Genomic DNA, 22,451 nt, shown 5'->3' on the forward strand with positions numbered 1-22,451 from the left:
CCCAGTAAGCTCATGATACTGCAGGTGAAGAGGGTAGGGCTAGAAAAGCACAAAGATTCAGCACAATCTAAGAACTGGCTGTGAGGATTTTCATCCCTAGAGAAGCTGAGAGAGGGATCATGCTGGTAACTGCCAGATGATGAAAGGCTGGTGCAGGGTGTGTGTTGGGGACACATCTGAGTGGCTGCAAATGCCCTTCTGTGTGTGGGCTCTGCTCCAGTAAACACCAAGTGATGATTTGAAACTTTATCTTGGAAGGTGGAAATCCTTGTGGAACCAGGTAGGAGAAACAGGCCAATGATGGTGAATAAATCAAGGTGCAGGAAGAGGCTGGTGTTTATCTAACAATCATTATTAGTGGCATCTTTATTTTGTCCCCACTCTAAGCAGAAAGGGAACCAACCTTCGTGTGTCTCCTGCATATCTCCAGGTGAACTGTAGCAAATCACAGCTCCTGTAAGATCCAGCTTTGGGCATTAGGGGTGCGTGAGAGGATTCCCAGACAGTCTGTGCCCTCTCACAGGTTGGGATTCCCCACCCCAGCCCTTCACAACCAGGAAAGTATCCCAGTAGATGCTGTCTGTCTGTATAAATAATGAATCAGCTATTTGCAGCTCCAGCCCCAGCTGTCTTAGAGTGGCTTCTTGGTGCCCGATTTACAACCCTGAAATCTCAGCAGCACCAGCGGGATGGTTTTTTGAAGAGACTTAGGTAAAACGCTGTTCTCCCACGATATTCTGCTAGCCGTGGCAGTGAAATAACCCTGTTTAGTTCGCTTGTTCCAGCCCTGCCACGGAACGCCCCGTGTCTCCCCATGGATTCTGCCCGAGGGGAAGCGGTGAGGATGGCGGTGCGGGGCTGGGTTTGCCCCGGAGCCCCCGGATCCGCAGGGAATTCCGTCTGTGCCGCTGTGAGCTCGGCCAGCGCGGGGCTGCTCGGCTGTCGCGCAGAAAATCCTTCTCCCCGGGAAGGGACCAGACTGCCTGGGTATGGACGGAACGCGCTGCCCTTCCTGCGCATCCGGGAAGTGCCAGAGCAGCGATGCTGATGCTTCGCTTGCCTGTTTCCCATCTGAGGAACTGGGACGTGACTAAGCCAACCCTAAGGCAGGGAGGAGCAGGGAAATGGGGGGTGTGGGTGTGTGTGTGAGAGAGAGCTTCTAAATGTTTATTGATGTGACTTTAGCAGATCTTTCCTCCCGTTTCTTTTCATGACAATTTTTTCTTCTCCATTCACAAAACGCAAAATACCCTGTACCAATCAGAGAATACAAAATACAGGGTAGAAATATCTTCTGTGGTGTAAACTCCTTAACTTGAAATTAGAAACCACCCTGTGCTTTCTAGTATAGCATAATCACAACTCCCTTCTTGCCGAGCTGCATCTTCCACACCTCCAGTCCCCTCCCCGCCATCAGATCTTACCTGGCTGTCCTGCACACTCAAATAATTTCTTTTCAGTATGAGGGGGAAGCTATTTTCTCACACAGACTATATGGTATGAAAACTCATCCTAGACAGTTTATAATTGAATATATGCTCTGCTTGAATCATAGTTTGAGTAACCTTCAGTATTCTGAACAGCCACAAGGATGGGTTTACATGAGAAATTGCAGAGAGCAACGTCTTACACTTTGCTTCAGAAAATAAAATACTTCAATTTGTGTTTTTCTTCCATTTGGTGAGTTTGTTGCCTGGAACCACTGTGCCATCAGGGTGTCAGAGCCATCGTTTGCACTGGTCATCATTGTGATTTTAGCAACCCTCACGGGAGAGGTGAGCTGGCTTCTGTTTTGCCATGTGGCTGATACCTGCCACATCCAATTTAACCCAGGATTTTTCCCTTTGTGCAGCTTTGTGCTGGGGGCAGCTGCACAGCTGGGTACCCAGCCAGGGTCTCCTACCCCGCAAAGAGAGAGTGAGACACGTGAAAGGTTTCTGTGGTGCAAAGAGCAAGACCTGAAGTCATTAACAGCAGGCACTGGGAGTTGCTGTTGTGCAAGGCACTGCACAAACACCTGCCAAAGCCAGTCCTGGCTCCGAACACGCTGGATGCGAGCTGAGGAAAAGCAAATGAGGTGGGTGGGCAAGAAGTGCAAGAAAAGCAAGACAGCGCCGGATACCACAATGAGCCGCCAACCTCTGCCAAAAATTCCTTCTGCATCAAAGGAGGTGAAGAGGAAAACGCTGAAGGTAGATAAGGAGGCTTTTTGGGTTGCTTTTCCAGTGTTTACAGGAATCTGCAACACCTTGTTTGACTCCCACACCATCTCTAATTGAGGTACCTGGTACTGTGAGCAGAGCAACATAACCTCAGTCTTAGTACGTGGGAGAGTTTTGGTGTGGGGGACATTAAAAAAAATGAAGATTGGTGTAGAAACGTGTGAATTAAACTTGTTTAATGACTATCTTCTAAGCCCAGCAGCCATGCAGCAGTGTGATGATGTGCTGCACGTATTTACCTGCCACAGGGAAATGCTGCCTTCCAGCTTGTTTATAAAACCACAGCAAAAACTACTGAGGGAATGCAAAGACTTTTCCTCTACAGTGGTCACATGCATTCCTGATGCAGCAAATTTCACATATAAACAAAAAAAACCACATCTTGCCTTATCCTACACGAACAAAGTAGTTTACCCAGGCTGCTTTGCCTGTGCTGCTGCCCCTCTGCAGATGCCTCAGAGTGGCACTGTGGGTCTGTGGGGGATTGGTCAGCCCAGGGATGCTCTGCAAAGGCATTTAGTGGTTTCTTTTCCAAGTGGTTTGTGCACAAATGCAGTAGGGAAGCCAACCTGCACTTGTGTCAAAGGCAAATTTCTATACATCAAGGGGAAAAAAAAAATGACAGGAGCTCCCATGGCTTCTCAGAAAGAAAAAGAAACAGCTGGATGTCTGTCCCCCATCTGCCTCCTGGACTTTCTGCGTTAACAACTGGCAATATCCTGAAGTATCTGGAGCTGTGTGGGGACACACAAGGTCCTGGGAGCCAGGCAGGACGTGGCAGCCCTCGCTGCCTGTTACGGCACATCCATCACTGCCACAGCCTGTGCTGCTGACCTGCACAGCCACCTCCCTGGGGCATTTCCCTGTCACAGGGATCCTACTGCCTTGATTTAGCCTCTGTATTTTATTTGTGCCCACTGCTCCGCAAACTCTGCGCTGCCTTTATTCTCCCATTACTCCCATTTTGATCCTACAGGAGACCGATTCCTGACAGCAGTTCTAGCAGGAGTCTTCAGTTTGTGAACACAGTGAAAATGTCTTTTTCTAGCTGAGTAAAATCAAAATGACCACAAGAGAAATGGCCCAAAAAAAAAAAAAAAAAAATTAAATCTTACACCCCACCTATAAATATCAGCTGAAACCTTTCTTTTAAAAATATAAAGGTACAGACAATTACCAACTTTACTGACTAATTTCCCTGTTAACCAAGTCACTCATCAAGCTATTTTCCTGAAGGAAAACAGTATGGTACATGGCAATTAATGGCTTTACTTGTTGAGAGTGGGAATGAACCATTTTAGAACTGGAAGAATACCAGTTGCAATGGTTGTGTGACCAAACATTGTGAGTTTGCCCCCTTTGAGGGCAGAGGCTTTTAAAAGCTGCTCCTCCCCATTCACACCCCCTTGCAGCTCCCCATGCCAGAGACATTTGTGTTCCTCGTGCCGATGCTCCGACAGCACTGGCGCTCCCTGCACAGAGCAGGAGCAGGGACTTGAAGCTGTAAATTAGCGAGATTTTCCCCTGCCCTACAACTACTGGCTGTGATTTAGTAATTCCTGAAAATAGCTGAAAAAACACATTATGGAATTCGTGCCACCAGGAGCTGCTGGATTGGGCTGTTAATGATGCACCATCACTGGCAGGACCAACAAGTTCATTCAGCCCACAGCAGATGAATCTTGAGCAGGCAGACACCACCCCAGCCCTTCCCAGGAGCATCCCTGACTCCACAGTTGCCCTTGTGTCTATTCCAGCAGGGTTTGGAAGTTTCAAGTGGTGCAATGCTAAGGAAAAAGCCTTTTACCATGGGGCTGGGACAGCTCTGGAGAAATCACTGCTGCAGTGGTGGGTCTGCAGGCAAATCCTCAGGTGGTCCAAACTCTCTCCACCATGGCCCAAGTGGTGCCAGATGCTGCTAGCCACTGGCAGGCCCCCTGTGGTGGCTCTACCTGAGCTGGGGTATCCTGACAGAGGCTGGGACAGCTGCAGAAATTTGGGGAAAGTTGATGCCTTCTGCAGCAAGGCTTGCCCAGGAGCACCAGCACCCCAGGCACAATGAGAGTTTCCCTCCCTCTTACCCAGTTGAAGCTCTGGTCCCCAACAGCCCTTGCACCCCCCAGTGTCCCCCATGCCCCCTCCCCAAGTTCTGAGATAGGGTGCACCCAGGGGCCAGCACTGCCCCTGTGCAGCCCCAGGTCCTCCCTGTCCCCAGAGCCCAGGGAAGGGCCCATCCCCACCTCCTGGAGAGCAGGCAGTGCTCCCTGCCTCCTCCACTGCTGGGCTGGGGCACTGGGTACCCTCCAGCAGTGTTGGGGTGCAGCCCCCGCCCCTTCCCCATTCACGACACCAAGCCCTCGTTGGTTGCTGCCTCCGCAGTGGTTTATTGGGGTGGGAGCCAGGAGCCCCCTGCAGTGTGGGAAGCACCGTGGGGGTGCCATGGAGGGACCCCAAAAGCCAGAGCCCTGCAGCAGAGACCCATTTCCAGCCTCACTAAAGCAGCAATGCAATACTGGAGAGCAACAAGCAATCCCAAACTCCAGTATTTACGTGCTGCTAGAGCACTGCTGACAGCTCTCCACGGCCTCCAGACCCCCCTCTCTCTGCCCCAAACACAGGGCAAGGGTCCCTTGGCTGATCCTTTGCCAGGGAAAGGCCCAAAAAGCAATAGCTGAGGGGTAGTTTAGTATAGGATGTGGTCATGCCCATGTTGGAGAACAAAAAGGAGCTACAAGCCCTTCCTGCCTGCAGGGCCAGACACACGAGCTCCCAGGGGGTGTAAAGGATGTGCACAGTACAAGCACCAAGAGAACGTGTCTACACATACCTGAACTAATGAGATACATGGGAATGTGTTAGCTTCCACATCTATGATAACCAGAAGCTCACTTTCTTGTCTTATCCTTGAGGTAATGAGGCAGCCCAGAATGGTCTGTATCTCCTTGTCCCTACAAACCATGATGTGCTGCTACATCTCCTCAAAGCCCACTGAATGTTGACATTCCAAATGGTATTTTGAATATATATATGTATATGTGTAATTTTTTTTAAAACCATGATATAAAGGACTGAAGAACAAAGAACACTCTACAATGAAGACATTTAACATGCATGCATTACCACCACAAGACAGGCATTTTTTTTTTCTTCACAGGTGCTATCAGACAGTCTGTAACTATAAGAGAACAAGCAGTTATACAGTGCAAACAAACCAATTTCAGAAACAAGGTCAGAAATTAACTGTTCCCCCAAACCACAGTTAGTATCAGGTCCCAGCAAATAATACATTTTCAGATCCAGAAGATCTGCTGCTTTTGCTACTGTGAAGAGCCTGCAGAACTTCCCAGCCCTTCCCACTGTTACGTGGGAAAATGTTACCTTGTACTTTCCTCTTAGGTGATGCTGAACATCAAGGATTTTCCAGAAGTCACAATGTTAACATTTCAGATAAATAAATCCATATTCCAACACTTGAAACACGTTAAATTTTCCTTAAAATACTTTAATTCAGCTAAATTTGACTTCTGAGATATGTAAAAAAATCCTCATTTTAAAAAATATTAAATTATGCTTATTTATTATGTGAATGGACAAGCCTTCTACGACCAGAAATTAAAGACCTCTGGAACTTAATCACATTCCCTGCCTGTACCAGAGCAGAAAGCACCAGAGCAGGGCAGGGAGGGGCTGCAGCCCTGCAGAAGGCAGCTGCCAGTGGCACTTACACAGCAGCCAGCCTGGGCTGCACAGGAGCCATGCAGACAGACTGATATTTTTTGTATTTCCTTTCAACCTTCCCCCCCCCCCCCACCCCACCAGTTATGGGACAACTTCCTCCAATTCATTTTCTTAAAAAGCAGCATCACAAAAAAACCTGAACAATGTCAGAAATGACGCCTTGGGTTCAAATTCTTGTGCCATCCCCTCGTGCCCAATGCACCACCGAGTCCCTGCCTCTTTAGCAAACTTAAAAATAGGAATTTCAAAAGCTCTTGTGACCCTTGCCAAGCGATTTCAAATTTGAAATCAAATATTTGCCAACTAAAAAAGCAGCATATTCTCACCACTTCAGTGTCCTCAACACTGACAGCACCAGGGCCAACCCCCTAATGAGCAGCTTCTACTTGCTGCAAAGCAAACACGCACCCAGTGTTAAGCCTGTACGAGCTAAATCAAAACAGCCCCCCCCATACTATTACCATTAATTACTTCTGCAACAATGTTTTACTTGACTCTACCTGTGCAATCTTATTTCTTTCATCTCTTCAAATGAATCCAAAGAAAAAAGCAACAGCAAACACGTTCAGCTTTAGAATCCATTTTGATAGTGCTTGAGGTTCACGTTTTAATTAATGTTTTTATATTTATATAAATCAGACTTTTGCCTAGCTCTCTTTAGTAAGGAGAACTTTTCAAAGCAAGGGTTCAATACACCTCCACCAGCCTCTAGCACAGAGGGAAAATCAACAGTCATACCAAGTATTGGGCAACTGGAAATTTGGGATAGGCAGTGAAATATGTATCTGAGAAAATATGCATGTTTATGACATGCCAGCATCAATATTGCATGCAATAAAAAGTTCCATGTTTGAATTATTCCATCTCCCACTTCAGCTTCTTTCAAACTTAGTTTGTGCTTTGGAAACTCAACTTTACATCAGAAATTGGCAGCTGAACAGGGTAATTTGAGTTCACCTGAACATCTCCTAGGTATTACCTGCAGTACCCAAGAAGGGATACGTGCGTCAGAGGGACCTGCATTTTCCCAGAGGGATGCAGATGCTGCAGGTATTTTGGAGCAGGTGGGACATGAGCTTACCTTCCCAACTCACCTCTGAGCACAGGCACATCAGCTCCTGCACGGACTCTCTGGACAACCAGATTGCTGCTTCAGTGGGAGCTACAAAGCAACAACAAAAAGGGTTTGAGAGGCAATGGCAGAGAGGGGCAACCCCAGGAGGGGGAACCAGGGCTGTTGGGCAGGCCCCCTTCCAAGGCACACACAGAATTAGGGAAGGAAAAAAGAAGTAAATCAAGTTTTCAGCTCCAGATAGGGTAGAATATGCAGCAGAGTAACTACATCCCTCCTCTCTCCATCCTCCCCATGCCTGCAGCTGGGGCTGCTGGCACCATTGGCTCAGGTTGACTCTAGGCAGTGGCACCCAAGGCACACCAATCACACCCAGGTGCTGCAGAGCAAGGAGAGATAGCCAGAAAAACCAGGGGCAGCTCTGGGCAGGTGGGAAGGCCACTGAGCACAACCATGGCCAGCACCTTCCTCCCTAAAGCAGAAGCAAGAACAACTCTACAGGTCCTGGCAGACCAGAAGCAAAGGAAACATATTAATTATGCTGGTTTAGGTGGTAAGCCAGGCCTAGGGCAGGAGGTAAAACAGAGAGGCTGTTTGGGGGTTGATGCTTTTGTAGTGACACCACAAGTGCCCTCTCTCACTGTCACATAGAAACAGCATCTCAGGAGCACCTTCAACTTCCAAGCAGCACCTCACTACAGCCAGGAACTGGGGTGTCCTGCTTACTGGTAACCCCAAACACGAGAAGAACTGCCCCAAAAGCTCCACCCCAATGCAAAAGCACTGCAACAGCCCTTCTGCTGCCTAGAGCTCCATGCCTGCAGTGTGTGCACCAGCTCCTTCTAGAAATAGAAACTTCTACCTGTCATCTATGTAAGCCAGCCACCTACAGAGGTTTAATTAAATCCCCCAAATAACTGGGGAATTTGAACATGCAGAAAACCATTAATGCAATTCACAAAACAATGCAACTTCTGCTTGCCAAAGTATATTGGGCAATTAAGTAAAAAACACACCCCCTGCTCCAATCCCAAACACACACATAAAACCAAAACAAATTCCCTCTGAAATACTGGATTCACTTAAAATATAACCTCATCCCTCCTCACTGACACTAACCAGAAAAAAAAGAGAAGGGAAAAAATGTGAGAAGGAGCGCTATGGCAAAGGAAAGGAAATAAATACAGGAGCCCATGACAGGACAGATGACAGTAAAGGCATACAGAGCCTTTACTGACCCATACACTTCAGGGCTAGGTGAGCTCACAGACAAGTAAATATTAAGCATTTCCTATATATAGAAAAAAAAAAGGAACAAAACTCTCAGCTCTGCTAACCAACAGTTTTCTAGGAGACATGCACAAACAAATCCTGAAGTCATTGTTCTCATTTGAAACAATTGGGGGAAAAAAGGGGCATTTATTATTTTACAAAAAGACTAAAGTAAATCATCTCATTACAGCTGAAGGACCCAGGCACTCATCAGCGAGGCAAAATTACAGTGACAAAACGAAAATAAGGGTGCGAGTAACACCACCAGAACACTTCATATCTGCCCGGCTCTGAAAAATCCCAACACTTTCGCTGCTGCCTCCTTTTGAACAATGAGGTTTAAACAAAAGTCACGTCCGACTATTTACAGATGTGGCCAATAGCTGGGATCAGAGCCGGTGCTTGATCGACAGCCACCACATGGCTCCAGCTCTGCCGTTCCCGGCAGGAACTGCCTCGCAGAGCTCCGGGGGCTGTGGGAGGAGAGGCGGCTGTGAAGGAGCCCGAGCAATGGGAACTGCACAAGCCAAGTTACTTCCATTAGCGCGGCACCCGCAGCGCATCTCCCATCACCCCAAATCGCTGCTCTGCCCAGCCACGACTCGCTCCTGGGGGCACAAAACCAACGCAGAAAATATATTTCCTGCCTGTTCTTGTCGAAGCCATGTGAGAGCGGGTCGTTCCTCACGCGCTTCATCAAAAATTATTTTTTTTTCCCTCACTAATTTGCCCATAAAAGGGCCAGGGAGGCAGCACGCAGTTCGTATAAACCCCAGCACGTTTTCCCTCCAGCACGGCGCACCTTCCCCACGCTCAACCACACGGCACCGACACGCTCTTAGGTGGGGCCGAACACCCGAAACCAAACTGCAGCTACAAAGGGCAGATTGAAATAACGCAAAAAAGGAATTCGTTAACTCCACTCGGTGTGAAACTCGAGCCCAACATTGTTACCAGCAGGATCAGCTGTGTTTACCGAGGCGAGGGTGTTAGTGGGACAGGGAGCTACTGGTGCTTAGAAAGGCCTGCGGGACAAGACTTCAACTTACAGCACTCCAGAAAACCAGTAAAATCCACAGTAAAATTCCAGGATCCACAGGTTTTTTTCTCAACACTGCTGAGGAAAAGAAAAGTATGATGCTTTTTGTTACTTTCAAGTTTTAGTATTGTCATCTCATCCAGTTCTTAACAAAAAGGGTCAGATCTGGAAGCCTAATTTCTATAAAGTTTATTTGTTAAGAACAGGAAAAAAAAACCACAAACAAACAAAAAAAAATCTATTTCTTTTTTGGTCAGACGAACAATAATTCAAAACATAACAAGCACACTGATTTTTTTTTCCTTTTTAGATTTGGGTTAAGTTTGCATGAAGCATTACTTAAAGCTTCCCTATTTCATAAGCATTTACTGCATTAGCAGCTGAGTCTTACTGTATTTCCCACCAAAGTCGATTAACTAAATACAGACTTTCACAGTTGCCGGTGAGTTCTTTGGATTTCTTCAGAACAGATGATGAAATTTGGCAGATGGTCCCTCACCTACACTTAACACACATAAGACACACAAGCAGAATTTCTGTTTTTTAGGGGGAATAATTAATGATTTAACCTTGGAAAACTCACTCTCCAAACAGAAAAAAATTGTCTTTACATACCCGATGTGTATACGGGAAAAATATTCTATGTAGGATCAATTAGAGAGGAAAAGTCTCAGAGCCGTGCATGTTGCTCCATCACTGCAGCTCCCAGAGAGCTGCGAGGCTGCCCTGGGAAGCTGGCCCTTGCCAGGATATTCAAATTTCCTGTACAAAGCGAGCAAGCAGCGAGGAGAAAAGAGAAAAAAAAAGCAAAACCTGGCTGCCAATTGGATTTTCTTTAATATTTTACATTATTCTTTGGTTACACCAGCAGTTTTTTTTTTTTTTTTAATGTATAAAACTATTTTCTACGTGCGGAGGCGCGCAGACTCCGCGCCGGGCCGGCAGCCCGCGGGTCCCCGCGTTCGCTTTAAAAAAAAAAAGAGAGAAAAGGGAAAAAAAAAAAAAAAAAGAAAAAAAAAAAAAAGAAGAAAAAAAGAATCAACCCCGAGCCCCACCTGCGGGGGGCGGGCGCGGCTCAAAAAAGAAAAAAAAAAAAAAAAAAGATTAAAAAATTATTAATAGTCGGAGCGGGGCGGGGGGGGGGGGGGGGGGGAGAACCAAAACCCGTGAGGAAAAGGCACCCGGGGGTCGTCGGGGCGCCCCGCACCCACGTGGGAACCGGCCCCGCGCGCCGCTCCCGCACCAACGGCCCGGGGGGCCCCGCCCGCCGCCCCCCGGGTCCCCGCCGCTGTCACCGCCCGCGGCGTCACGGCCCCCGAGCCCCCGGGGCCGCCTTTGTGCCGCGCGGGGCGGCTCCCCCCGGGGGGGTGTCGGTGCCGCCGCGCTCCCCACTCCCCCCGCCCCAAAAAAGTTCTTTTAACAGTTTTGGGGGGGACTTGTTTGGTTGTTTTTTGTTTTTGTTTTTTTTTTTTTTTTAAAGTTCTTTGCGCCCCAACCCCCGGCAAAGTTTCGGCCGGGCCCGTGTCCGGCCGTGCCCCGCGGGGGGAGCGGCGCGACCCCGCCCACGGGGCAGCGGCGGGAGGGGGTCCCGCCGAGCCCCCCCCCCATCGCGCCCCGTCCCGCGTGTTCCCCCCGCGGGGCCGGGCCGGGCCGGGCCGGGCCGTGCCGCCCGCAGCGGGGACAGGGCACGGGGGGTGCCGGCCGCCCCCCGCCGCGCCCCGGCCCCGCCGCCCTGCCCGCCCTCCCTCCTCACCTCCGAGTCCACTCGAAAATGGCGCCGAAACCGAAAAAACTTCGCAAATTTCATTGTAGGCGGCTGCAAAGGCTGCTGGGAGCGGGGGCGGCCGCAGCGCCGCCCGCCGGGGCGGGCCGGGCCGGGCCGGGCCGGGCTGGGCGCGGCGCGGGGCGGGGAGCGCGGTGCTGCGGGACCGCGCGGCGGCCGGTGCGCGGCCCCGGCACGGACCGGAGCGGAGCGGACCGGACCGGCACGGCCGTGTGTGCGGGGTGCGGGGCGCGGGGCCCACCGGGCAGTGGCTGCGAGGAGCGCCGCGGCGAGGATTCACCTGCCCCCGGTCCGGGGCGGTGAACCGGGACCGCCGCGCCTCCGCAGCCGCCGAAAGCCGCGTGCAGAGAAAAAAAAAAACCCTCAATTAGGGAAAAAGTAAACAGATGTATGCAAAACACGAGAGCTGCACGGGAGCGGTGGGGATGCTCAGCTTCGCCCTTCGTGCGAACCAGTTTGTTCCTCTGCCTCTGCCGTCGGGGGTTTATGGCCGCTTATAACACAGACAGAAAAGGGATGATGCTTTTCCACCCCTGCTTGGGTAAAAGTTGATGTCTTATTACTCAATGTGTGGCTCTGTCCATGCACTCACATGACATCAAAGCGAGACTTAAAATCGTTCTCTTTTTTCCCCATGACTGTGATGCTAAGCTCTCCACAAACACTGATTCTCAGTCTGCGTTTCTCCGACCTGCAGGCTTTCCCACGTCCAGCCGGCAAAGCCTTATAACCTGCCCGGAGTCGCACTGGAGCAATGGGAGCAGGATTTCGGCGCCCACAGTGCATATCCTGGGGGTGCGATGGCACCACGGCACCATGGGGAGGATGGGCTGTTTGGAGACATGGTTTTCCAGAGGCTTTTAAATGTGAAGAGTCAAAACCTGGGAGAACAGTGGTTCGTGCTGGTGGGGAGCCTGGCAAACTGAGGCCTGGGAAAAGTGATGCTGAGGGAATATGTTCCCTTCCAAAAGGAGAACCCGGATCTGGTGGTCAAAAGCTTGCAGATTTGTCACATTCATCATTGGAAGTGGTTAAAGCTGCCAAGTCTCTTGTTGGCCTGGTGGGTTTGAATTGTTCCTGCAGTTTTTATTTCTACCCCCACCCCAAACAGCAAAAAAACCCCCAAACCCTGTTGCTAAATAATTGCTCTGTTCTCACAGGTGAGCAGCGAAGCTCAATTAATTCTGCTTTGTGAAGTACTTCTGATCCTCTGATGGAAACATGTAGGGGCAAAACACTTTTATTTTGCAACTTGCAAAGGCTGATAAGAGCGATGAAAACGGAAAAGCCTCACCACTGAGGGGGATTACAGCCCCACGCTTTTTCCACTCGAGATCTTAGAGATGAGCTGATGGCTGCTGCTTTTCATTTAGAAGGGTTTTTCCCCCTCTTTTGAAAGAAACGCAATCACTACCAAGTATTCTAGAGGGACTTCATCTTTAAACAAATAATGTTTTTCTTTTTGGGTGTGCACTATTATTTTCTTAATTATTCCTGGATTTATGCCTGTTCCACCAAGAGTTTTCTCAGATGGCAGAAACAATTGGTCCTTTTTTATTACACTAATAGCAAAAAGTATCCCTAATAAAAAGACTCTGTACATCCCATAAACTCAAATGGGACACATTTTGCCAACAATCACACCTCTTCATTGAGGCATCTTATATGCTGCTTTTTTTTTTTTTTTAAACTTTTTTTCCACATTACTATTGTTTACTACTCGGCCTCACTGGCTGGCTAAATCTTGGTGCCAAAATGAAACAAATCGAGTCATTTATTTAGAACCAGAGCCCTCCCACTCACCCTTAGCATGAACGTTGAGATCTCAGCAGATGTGGTAGGGAATGAATGGGCAAAGAGATTCACCTACACAGAATCACATCTACTTGTGGGTGGCCTCTAATTAATTTGGCTTGGAGGCTCCACTGCAAGGTAGATGGGTTAGGAAGTCTGGCCAGGAGTCATCTGGTTGAATCATACCTATTCTATGGAGAACTTCATTGTGTAGCTGCGTCTGACTCCCACCCTTGTGAAAACTAATTAAAAAAAAAAAAAAAAAAAAGTGCCCCACACTTATTGGAAGTCAAATATAAATGTCAGCGTTTCGGATGAAATGGTATCTTGGGAGGCTCCTGCACATTTAATCAGCTGGTTGCGCCATGTATATCATGGCCTCAAAAGCTGCAGTGAGAACCACGAAAGGCACTGGCTTAACATCAGCAAAAGTGTTTGCCAAGCTTGGATTATGTCACCGCTTTATGATCTTGCTTTGTAAAGGGAGAATACTCTTGGGGAGAAAGGACTCGGCATGCCGGATCTACAGTGAGAGCAAGGAATGAATGCTGCTCACAGAGACTGGGGGAGGGCGCGGGGTTCTGTTTGCTGGGGTGTTTTTGCAGATGGATGCTGTACGGTTGCTGCCGCCAAGCAGAGATGCACCCCACGGATCACTGGGGCTGAAAGCAAAAAGCCCAAAATACCCCAGAAAAGCTGTTTGCTGCCTGCCCTCCCACGGGCACACCTGTGGGGGCCCTGCCCGGCTCCTGTTTGTCGCTGTCCCTGGCTCTCGAGGCATCTCTGTCCCACTCCAAGGAATGTGGAGATGCTCTGAGGCCCTCTGGTTTTCCCTTGCCTGAGGTACAGACACCCAGCCAAGCTGGGGCTTGTCAGACACTCAGAATGTGATGTCCTTGCAGAGGTGGCAGCTATGGAACTGGTTCAAAAAAATAAACATTTCCCCCACCACACATCTGAAATGTGGCCTGCTGAGATGCTTCTGTTCCCTGTCACAGGGGTGAGCTGTGGCCACTCCTTCTGTGCTGCAGGCTGGTGGTAAAGGCAGGAAACTCTTTGAGGAGACCAATTCTGTTTGCCCAGCACCAGCCCAAATGCTGGGCTTGCATCTGCTTCTGCAAGTGCAAGAAGAATAAAGAAAAAACTTGGAGGTTACGTGCCCTTTGAGGAGGGCTGTTGGTGGGACAAGTGACATTGGAGGGGACAAACAGCTGAGGAGAAACACCTCTTCAAAAGCTGCCCCTGGGGTCTGAGAGCTGTGCTGCCCATGCTGCCCTTGCTTTCCTGTTGCAGCAAGAGCCTTGTGCAGCGCCCAGTCCCCTTGTGCAGCGCCTCGCTGCTGGAGCATCCTGCCCAGCCTGGAAACTTTCCACTGCTACTGGGCTAATAAATTGTGCTGCTTCTGGAGGAGTGTCTAACCAGCCCCTGAGTTCATCCTAACATTGGGCTTAGCATGGGAAAGGGGGGTCCCTGTGTCTGCAGGGGCTGTGTAGGGCACACGGAGTGCAGGTGGGCAGCCTGGGGTGCCTGGGACAGTGGAAAGGACCAGGTGTGGGTACAGCCACAGCACCGTGTGTTTCCCAATGAACAGAAAGTGGGTTCCTGGTGTGCAGAATGGGGACCAGGGTCTTTTATTTATTGCATTACCCCTCCAGCACAGTAAACTGCCCATCCTGAGCTCTGACTTGTGCACTATCCCCTTCCTCCAGCCTTTCAGTCCCTTGTGACCAGACTGAACAGTGGATTAGTGCTTGGTTTCTTTCCATGTCTCCTTCATCTGCCCTTGTGCACCGGCCCTGGCGTTCCGCAATTCCCCCGGCTCTGTGTGTGGTGTGACATTCCCAGCCTTGGCTCCCTGGGCACCCTCAGTGCTCGCAGCCCCCTCAGCCACTCTGCAGTGTGGAAAATGGGTGTGGTGGCCATGCCCATGGGGTTTTGGCAGCATCTCCTGCCTTCCCTTGGCTCAAAGAGTGCCCGGATCATAGCACTGTCTGGACAGGGATTTCACTGCCCGCCATCCAGCCTGCCAGCGCAGCCTTGTCATTGCAATTTGTCACACGTTTCTGGTGTGTGCCGAGGAGCTCGCCGAGGGCCCGTTCATGGGATCGCTCCTTGTCTGGCGTGAGGAGCGGCCGGGCCCTGCCGGGCCTTGCCGGGCCCACACGCGGCTGTGCCAGGGCCTGTGCTCTGCTCCCGAGGTGTGAACCGGCAGCGTGACATTCCCTCCCATCAGCCTCCTTTCTTTCACTAGAGGGGGGTTGTTTTTGTAGAAAATACCTGTTTTTTAGTGAAACACTAATTTTAAAGGATCTTTTTGTTGTTTGGAGATGGAAACCTTCAGCAGAGGAACCAGCTCCCCAGTCCTCCCCTCCTTGCCTTTGCAGTTATTTGCTGTATTTATTTACTGCAAAATGTGCTGTATTGCCTGACATTTTTTGGTTATCAAAATATTTTGATTATGTGCAGGGGAGGGGGTGGGTTGATAGCACAGCCGACGTCTCGATAGAAAACTGCCTGTAAAACATTCTAACTAAATTCAGGGCGAGGAAGAGTGAGATATTCCAGCCTGTCCCAGGCAAGCCCTTGGCACCACTGCTGTGACCTGGCTGTTCAGAGCCTGGGCTCAGCTCAGACCCATTTTTCTGTATATTTCTGGCCCTTTTGTGAACTCTCCCCATGGATGTATGAACTACAGCAAGCATGGAAAGGAGGGCAGGGCAGAAGATGCTGCTGCAGGATCACATCCCAAAATCACTGCACAGGTTTTCCCATGGAGGCTGAGAGGGCACAGAGGCAGGATACAAAAAGCAGAGCTCAGAGGGGTGGGAGGGAAGTTGCACATCAAGGTCACTCCAGAAAGGGCTGAAGCACTTCCCACTTTTTTCTCTTTGGCAGAAGTGTTGTCTTTGTGAGATGACTACCAGCCTGTTGGCTGTGGAGATGTCTGCTGACTCTGTCCTTGAGCAACTGCCATCAGCAGAAGATGCCCCAACTCATGAGTGAAGAGCTGCTCACATCTTGAAAGCAATTTTTGCATTTTGATTTGAAACAGCATTGAGCAATTATCTGTTGCAGCAGCTCTCCAGCTTCTGCATACAAAAGTGTTTACAATTTTGAAGATCAATATTTATCAGCACACAATAATTTTGTCTGTTCCTGTAATTGTTCTGTATGTAAACAAGCTCCTCTGACTTCCCCAACGCCAGCACGCTTAAAACTTTTTCTGACTTGTGTTACCAAACCTGCAATTTGTCATTGATACAGTATTCTGTCAGAAATACAGTGCTGTGGGCATGTACATGTAAATATTGTACTCTCTTGGCAAAGCCAAATGTCATGATAGGATAATGTGTTATTTAATACAGAGCTGTAGATTAGAGAAGGACATTTGCAATACAAACCAGTCCCAACATCAGACGGTTGCAAAAGTTTTTGTTATGCTGATACTGTAGGGAAACTGATATTTCTAGCTGAACATTTTATATATTGTGCTCCGTGACCATCCCATGGACCTCTGCCATATGACACATAGTCTTAAATTATATGTCCAAGAGCCATTTTGTACAATTCAAGGCAATAGCCCGGGAGGAACTCCTTAGACATGCAAGGAGTCTGAAATGGTAGGTTAGTGGTCTTTAGATGCCCTCGGCCCTCCTCCTAGGAAGGATGGTCTGGCTCCTAGCTTGTTACCTGGAAAATGTATTCATTCCTAAAGGCTAGCTCCTAGAATAGTCCAAAGAAAACCCAAGCAGTGAAGCTGTGCGTTTCAGAGAGATGGACTGGGCTTGTGCAGGACAGGGACAAGAGTCCAAATGCTGGAGACAGCCCAGCACACCAGTCCCAAGCTCTCTGACTGCTGGCATTTCCTTGGTTTCCCACCCTGGGATGGAATGGAAATGCTTTGGGAAGTGTCACGCACCACTGTGGCTCTCCAGCCCAAGACCACTCGCTTTGGTGGCTCTTGGACCCTGCCTAGGGAAAGTTTATCTCAGGGGGCTTTTGAGGGACCCAGCTACCACCGAGATTTTGATTGCTTTTGAAAATCCTGAGTTTTGTTGATGGAAACTGACATTTTTCTGAAGTGAAGTGCTGCTTTCTAATAAGGCATTTTTGAGCTGGGATAACCATTTTGTGCTGATCCCAGCTGCTTGTGCTGTGTTCCAGGGGGGGAAGGAAAATCATGGCACTGGGTGTGCAGGTTGGCTGTGCTCCAGTCATCCTATTAGCAGAGTTTTAACAGGAAGACAAGCATTGCTCCTGGGGATATACATTAATTAAGTTTCTATATGGCCAGGGCACAATATACCTTTACACAAACCTTTTACCCTAAATTGCTCAGGTTTTTTTAATTACTCAATTACTTTGAGTTGCACCTGCTGTACAACAGAGTGTTTTTCACTCTGAGGAGCAGGATGAAGAATTGTTGCTCATACCCTCCCATCAATGCCGGCAGAGCTCATGGGGAGGCATTTTGTTCACATCTTCCTTTCTTTTAAGTGCTTTTTATCTCACGGTGCCTCCAACTAGCATGGAGACTTCAAGGATGAATCTGGAATTTAAAGCCATGTAAGATCTGACTTTCTGTGTAATACTGCAGGTTTGCACCAGGAATTAATTCATCAACTCAAAGTGCAGAAGCAACATCAAATCAGGCTTCAAATTGTATTTCTCATATTGTCCTGGGTGCAAAGAGATGCTGTGTGAGCAGGAGGCCAAAGCCTGCATGGAGAGTGACTGCCCCACACACTGCTTTGTAAATTCACATACAGTTGTGTCTTTTGGGACAGAATACCGGGCACTTAGCTGCCACATCTGGCCCAATTCCAGTGAGTTCTGTTAAGAGCTTTATCCTTGCCATTGAAAATGCAAACTGTAGCGTTATCTGTAGAGAAAGAAGTAGTGTTTTTGTGTATATATGTGTGTGTGTGTCCATTTCTGTGTGTCTGTGTGTTTCACATCATCACTGGACATTGTCACTTGAAAGCTGCAGGCATCCCTGAGGCTCCCCATGCCTTGGTGTGTCTGTACCTGTGACCCGCGCTGGCTTCTGTGACAGTGCAGGTGTCCAGAGCACTGTGTGCTGAACAGTCTGGGGAGATGGAGGAAAGTCCTGCACTGCACCCAATCAACCCAGCAGTGCCTTGTGACCCCCAGACACCATGGCCCAACACCACAGAAATCCCCTGCAGGGATCGCTGTAGGGTGGGAAAGGTGAGAGAGGAGGAAAAGTGTGAGAAAGGGAAGCGGCAGCAAAACCAGTCTAGCCTAAAAGGCAGAACGCCAAAATGAGACCACCCAGAATATGTCTAATTAGTGCTTTTCCTAAATTAGTGCTTCTCTCTGCTCGTCTTTCATTAATTTTTCTCCTTTATGAAATGTCAAGTTTAGTGGGTGTGATAAAGCTCTCATGGCGAACAGGAGAGGATGTGCAGGCAGTGAGCAGGCAGTGCCTCCAGGCTGCCCGCAGGATGGGGTGCAGGATCAGGCCCCATGCCAGCCCCAAAGCCTGCCCTGCTGGGAATGATGCTGGTGGGGGAAACTCAACCAGGTGTGAAGGGACAGAGCAGAGCTCCCTGCAGGAATGCACGTGTACATCCAAGCAATGTGCACGGTAGAATCGCCATCCACCCTGAGAGCTTGAAAAGTGTCTGCAATTATGTTTGCCCAACGTTATTTATTTCAGTGGGTGCTGAAAACTGCAAAAAATAATTAGTGTCTTTTAATGGAGGGGGCATGGAGAGTGTCTTGTGGGGCAGCTCCTGTTGCTGTGCCCTGACTGCAGCCCGGAAAAGCAGTGGGAGACCCATGGCTGCATGGCAGTCATCGGCTTCCAGGATCAGCTCAGCCCTTCCCAGGAAGCCCATCAGCCTGGCAGACACGTGCATTGCATGGTCCTGAGTGTCCCAGCTTCATGGGAGCACACCGAGGGGGCAGGAGACACAGAGACACAGAAACCCAGCAGAGAAGGGCTGTGTCACCCACAGGGGAAAGCCGAGGAGGAAAGCAAGGTGGTCTCCCTTTTGTTTTACAGACTGATTTGTGATTTGGGAGAGTCAGTGATGAGAAAGGCTATTGAAGCTGCTGCCTTTTAGTTTGGTATTTTGCACTGACTACATCTAACAAAGTATTCTAATAAAAAATTAATTAATTCTCAATTTTTTTTTCTGGGGAAAAAAAAAATCTACATTTCTATACTCCTCATAGGAAAGAAATCAAATTTTGTTTGCAAGAAAGAGAATTTCATCCTCTTAGTGAAAATACCTAACTGTAAAGAGACAGAAGAAAAAGCCCAAATTAGTTTCATGATGTCAGGAAATGATACCATGAATTGGGAAATCCATGAGTTTCACTGAAACCAGTCACGGTTTCCATCTGCCTCTGCCTCCCATCTGCTTCAAAACACTTAGTTCAGTCTTGAGCCTGGAAGACTGCAGAGGTAGCTAAATATTTCCACATCTGGTTTGGGGAAGATTTGGAAAAATAATTTTGCTGCAGAATTAACAAGAGTAATGGAGCTTATGTGTTTCTCTCAGTATATGGCAATATATTGTAGAGCTTCTCCTCAAGCAGATTTGAGCCAGACTGCCTCACTTGGTGTTACCTACTTACCTATTCCTCAGAGAGGAAAGTTTGCTGCCTCCCTGAGAGATAACGGGGCTATTCTCAACCATAGGAAAACTTTTTCATTTTAGCAGCCTCCAGTTGGGAAGGTTTCACCATCTGAGCCCTGATTCTTCTATGCTTTCACTTACTTTGCCTTTGTGGTTTCATGCACTGAAAGGATATCAGCTGTCTGTGATACGAAGGAGAATTAACATGGGAGACAGCTACATGTGTTTAACTGTTTGTTTGCACCCGGAAAAATGCTCCCAGGAAGCAGAGGAATCAGTTTTGAAAGATGAGGGATTTTTCTACAGAAAATATTTTGTCTAAAAATCTGTACAAACTGAAAGCGGCAGTGATGATGCTTCGCCTGGAGAATGCCCCGTGCTGTAGAACACCAGTTGTGCCTGTCTTGTCCTCTATGGCTCTGCAGCAGTCAGTCACATGTGGAGTTTCACCTCCTCTCAGGCAAGGACCAACCTGCCAAATGCAGGAGCAGCTGGTTTCTTTTAACACCACTGCTCGGGGTCACGGTGGGTGCCTGCACTGACAGGTGGCTGTTCCCTGCCAGGGGTGCCAATGCAGAACAGGACACCCTAAAGGTACTTGGGGTGTGGGGTGGTGGTTAGATGGGAGTAGCCCTGTGATGGGCAGAAACCTACTGTGAGCTCTGCACGAGGAGAAATGTCTGTGGGGCATCACCCAGCACTTGCAGCTGGTGTTGGCAGAAGCACCAGCAACTCCCCCTGAAAGGGTTTCAACAGAGTGCCCCATGGGCAGACAGGTGCCTTGGGGCTGGGAAAAGCAGCAGCTCATGGTGCTGGTCACCCCTGGGAACCAGCTGCGTCAGTGAAAGGCACTGAGACCTACTGAAACGTCTGTTCAGGTTTTGTTTTCTCCAGCAGCCACAGTTTACAAACTGGAGCCAGCACTCACCTCCTCTCAGCCGCCTCTGCCGTCCCCCCGGGAGGGCGGTGGGCAGGGAGCCACCACGCTCAGGAAGAGCCTTTGTTGCAGGGCTCAGCCATTGAATTCAGTGACTTTCAGAGAACCCCACACTTATTTTAAAGATTTATTGTTTGCTCTGGAAAGCAGCTCTCAAATACCGAGTCTGCACCCCCTGAACAGCAACATGCACTGCTGGGAGTTGTCGGGCTGCCTGTTGCCCGCAGAGAAGGCTGGACTTGGACACTGCATCGAGTTGCCTGGATTTTGGGGTGGCAGTGGCAGAGGCTAGAGTAAAGGCTATGCCCAGCACAGCCTCCTCAGTCAGAGATGCACAGTGGGTCATTGTGGCTTCCAGAGTGCAGTGGGAGCACTGGACAGGAGAAGAGGGCTGTGTGAGAAGGATAACAGCGTTCTTTTTGTTGTTGTTCAATTTACATCCTCTTCCTTGCTTTGGAGCTCCTTTTCATGCTGGGCTGCTTCTGGGGCACAGTGAATTTTAGCTTGCTTGGGGCAGGTATTTCCTCCTTTGCTAAGCAGTAACTCCTGTCTTGAGTCTCAAGAACGTCAAGAACATGACCACACCATGGCAGTGAATGAGACAGCTGGATGTCAATGCATGGACGAGGATGGGGACACAGCACTTTGACCTGGGAGGGCTGGCTGTGCAGCAGCCTCCCGTGCTGGGTCACTCTCTGAGATGTCTGGCTGAGACAAGGCAGCCTGAGCCATAACCAAGTTATTATGGGGCCTTGGAGAAGGTGTCTTGGCAGCTGCCATTTGCACCGTGCAGAGAGTAGCTCCCCCACCTCAGTCCCTCGTTGGCAATAACCGCTAGAAAGCAGCCTTAAAACAACAACAAGCTTTCTAATAAAGCTGGCAAGTAATGCTGAGACAGAAAGTGCAGGAGAACCCCATGCAGTCCTGGAGCACAGCCTGCAAACCAGACTTTGCAGCACGATGTCCTGGCCCGATTTGGTGTGCTCTTATCCCCTTGAGTGGGCTGGTGTCTGGTGGCCACTGTGCCAAGCTGCAGCCTTTGCTCCATATTGATGTCCTCCAACTCTGCTGGTGGCAGGTTGGTGGCCAGCTGTACTTGTGCAATGTCAGAGTGGGGCACATCACCTCTGACAGTGGTGACACCAACAGTGCAAGCTATGGAGGCATTGCTGCAAAAAGCTACCCAGTGTGTTTTTACAAAACTGGGCTGATAAATCCAGTGTCCTCTCTGTGCAGCTTTAATACCATGATCGCTGCAGCCCCAGTCCAGTCTTTGCCGTCTTCTTCACAGCCATCTCTTGCAATATCTCTCCCGAGAGCATGTCTTAAAGTTTTTGTTTTGGACATGCCGATCCCGTCTGGATGCTGGCATGCCCTGCTTGGAGCAGTCCCAGCAGCACCGTCTGTCCGGCTGGCGCTGGGACCTCTCCTTCGCTGCAGGCTATAGCGGAGACACGCTTAGGGTGCTGCTGGTCCTGGGGAGCACAGGGAGGGAAGCACAAGGGCTCGGAGTGCCGCGCACAGCGGAGTCTGTGCGGGAGCGGTGCGGGAGCGGTGCGGGACGGCGCCGGGCTGAGGACCAGCAGAGGGAGCACAAGAGTGCAGAAATCCCACCGGGAAGCCGGGGGATCGAGGGCTCCGGCTGCGCTGGTGTGCGCTGCTGCAGTGGGAGCCCCACGGCAGCTCTGCCTTGCGGGCGAGACCCTGCTGCCCCATCCCAGAGCCGCAGGGATCCCCGCAGGACCGGTGGGGAAAGGTCCGAGTGTCGCAGGCAGCCTTCATTGCCCTGGCTCTCCATCAGTAGCCCCCGAGCCGCTTTATCCGGTGAGAGATGCCGGGATAACAGGTCCTGCAGTCAGGACACAGCCTGCCAGGACAGTCCACATTCCTCTGCATGGCCGGAGTTCTGCAGTGACTTTGCGGGCTCATCAGGTCACATTTCAATTCATATTTCTCCATCCCCTGAAACGGAGTCCTTCTTCT

General features: G+C 49.6%; 1 long non-coding RNA gene across 3 annotated transcripts; it reads right to left on the reverse strand.

Annotated features, from left to right (window-relative positions):
- Positions 1-5,319: 5,319 nt before the first annotated feature.
- On the reverse strand, positions 5,320-11,222 carry LOC128814617 (uncharacterized). 3 transcript variants are annotated; one of them, XR_008439425.1, is made up of 4 exons: positions 11,097-11,222; positions 9,354-9,421; positions 7,055-7,122; positions 5,320-5,397 (listed from the first exon to the last, which is right to left on the reverse strand). It is a non-coding gene; the product is annotated as an uncharacterized LOC128814617 (long non-coding RNA). The 3 variants fall into 3 exon arrangements; XR_008439426.1 differs by having other exon boundaries at positions 5,320-6,349; XR_008439424.1 differs by having other exon boundaries at positions 5,320-6,939.
- Between the last annotated feature and the right edge of the window lie 11,229 nt (positions 11,223-22,451).

This window comes from Vidua macroura, chromosome 14 (assembly GCF_024509145.1).
Source record: "Vidua macroura isolate BioBank_ID:100142 chromosome 14, ASM2450914v1, whole genome shotgun sequence".
Lineage (NCBI taxonomy): Eukaryota > Metazoa > Chordata > Aves > Passeriformes > Viduidae > Vidua > Vidua macroura.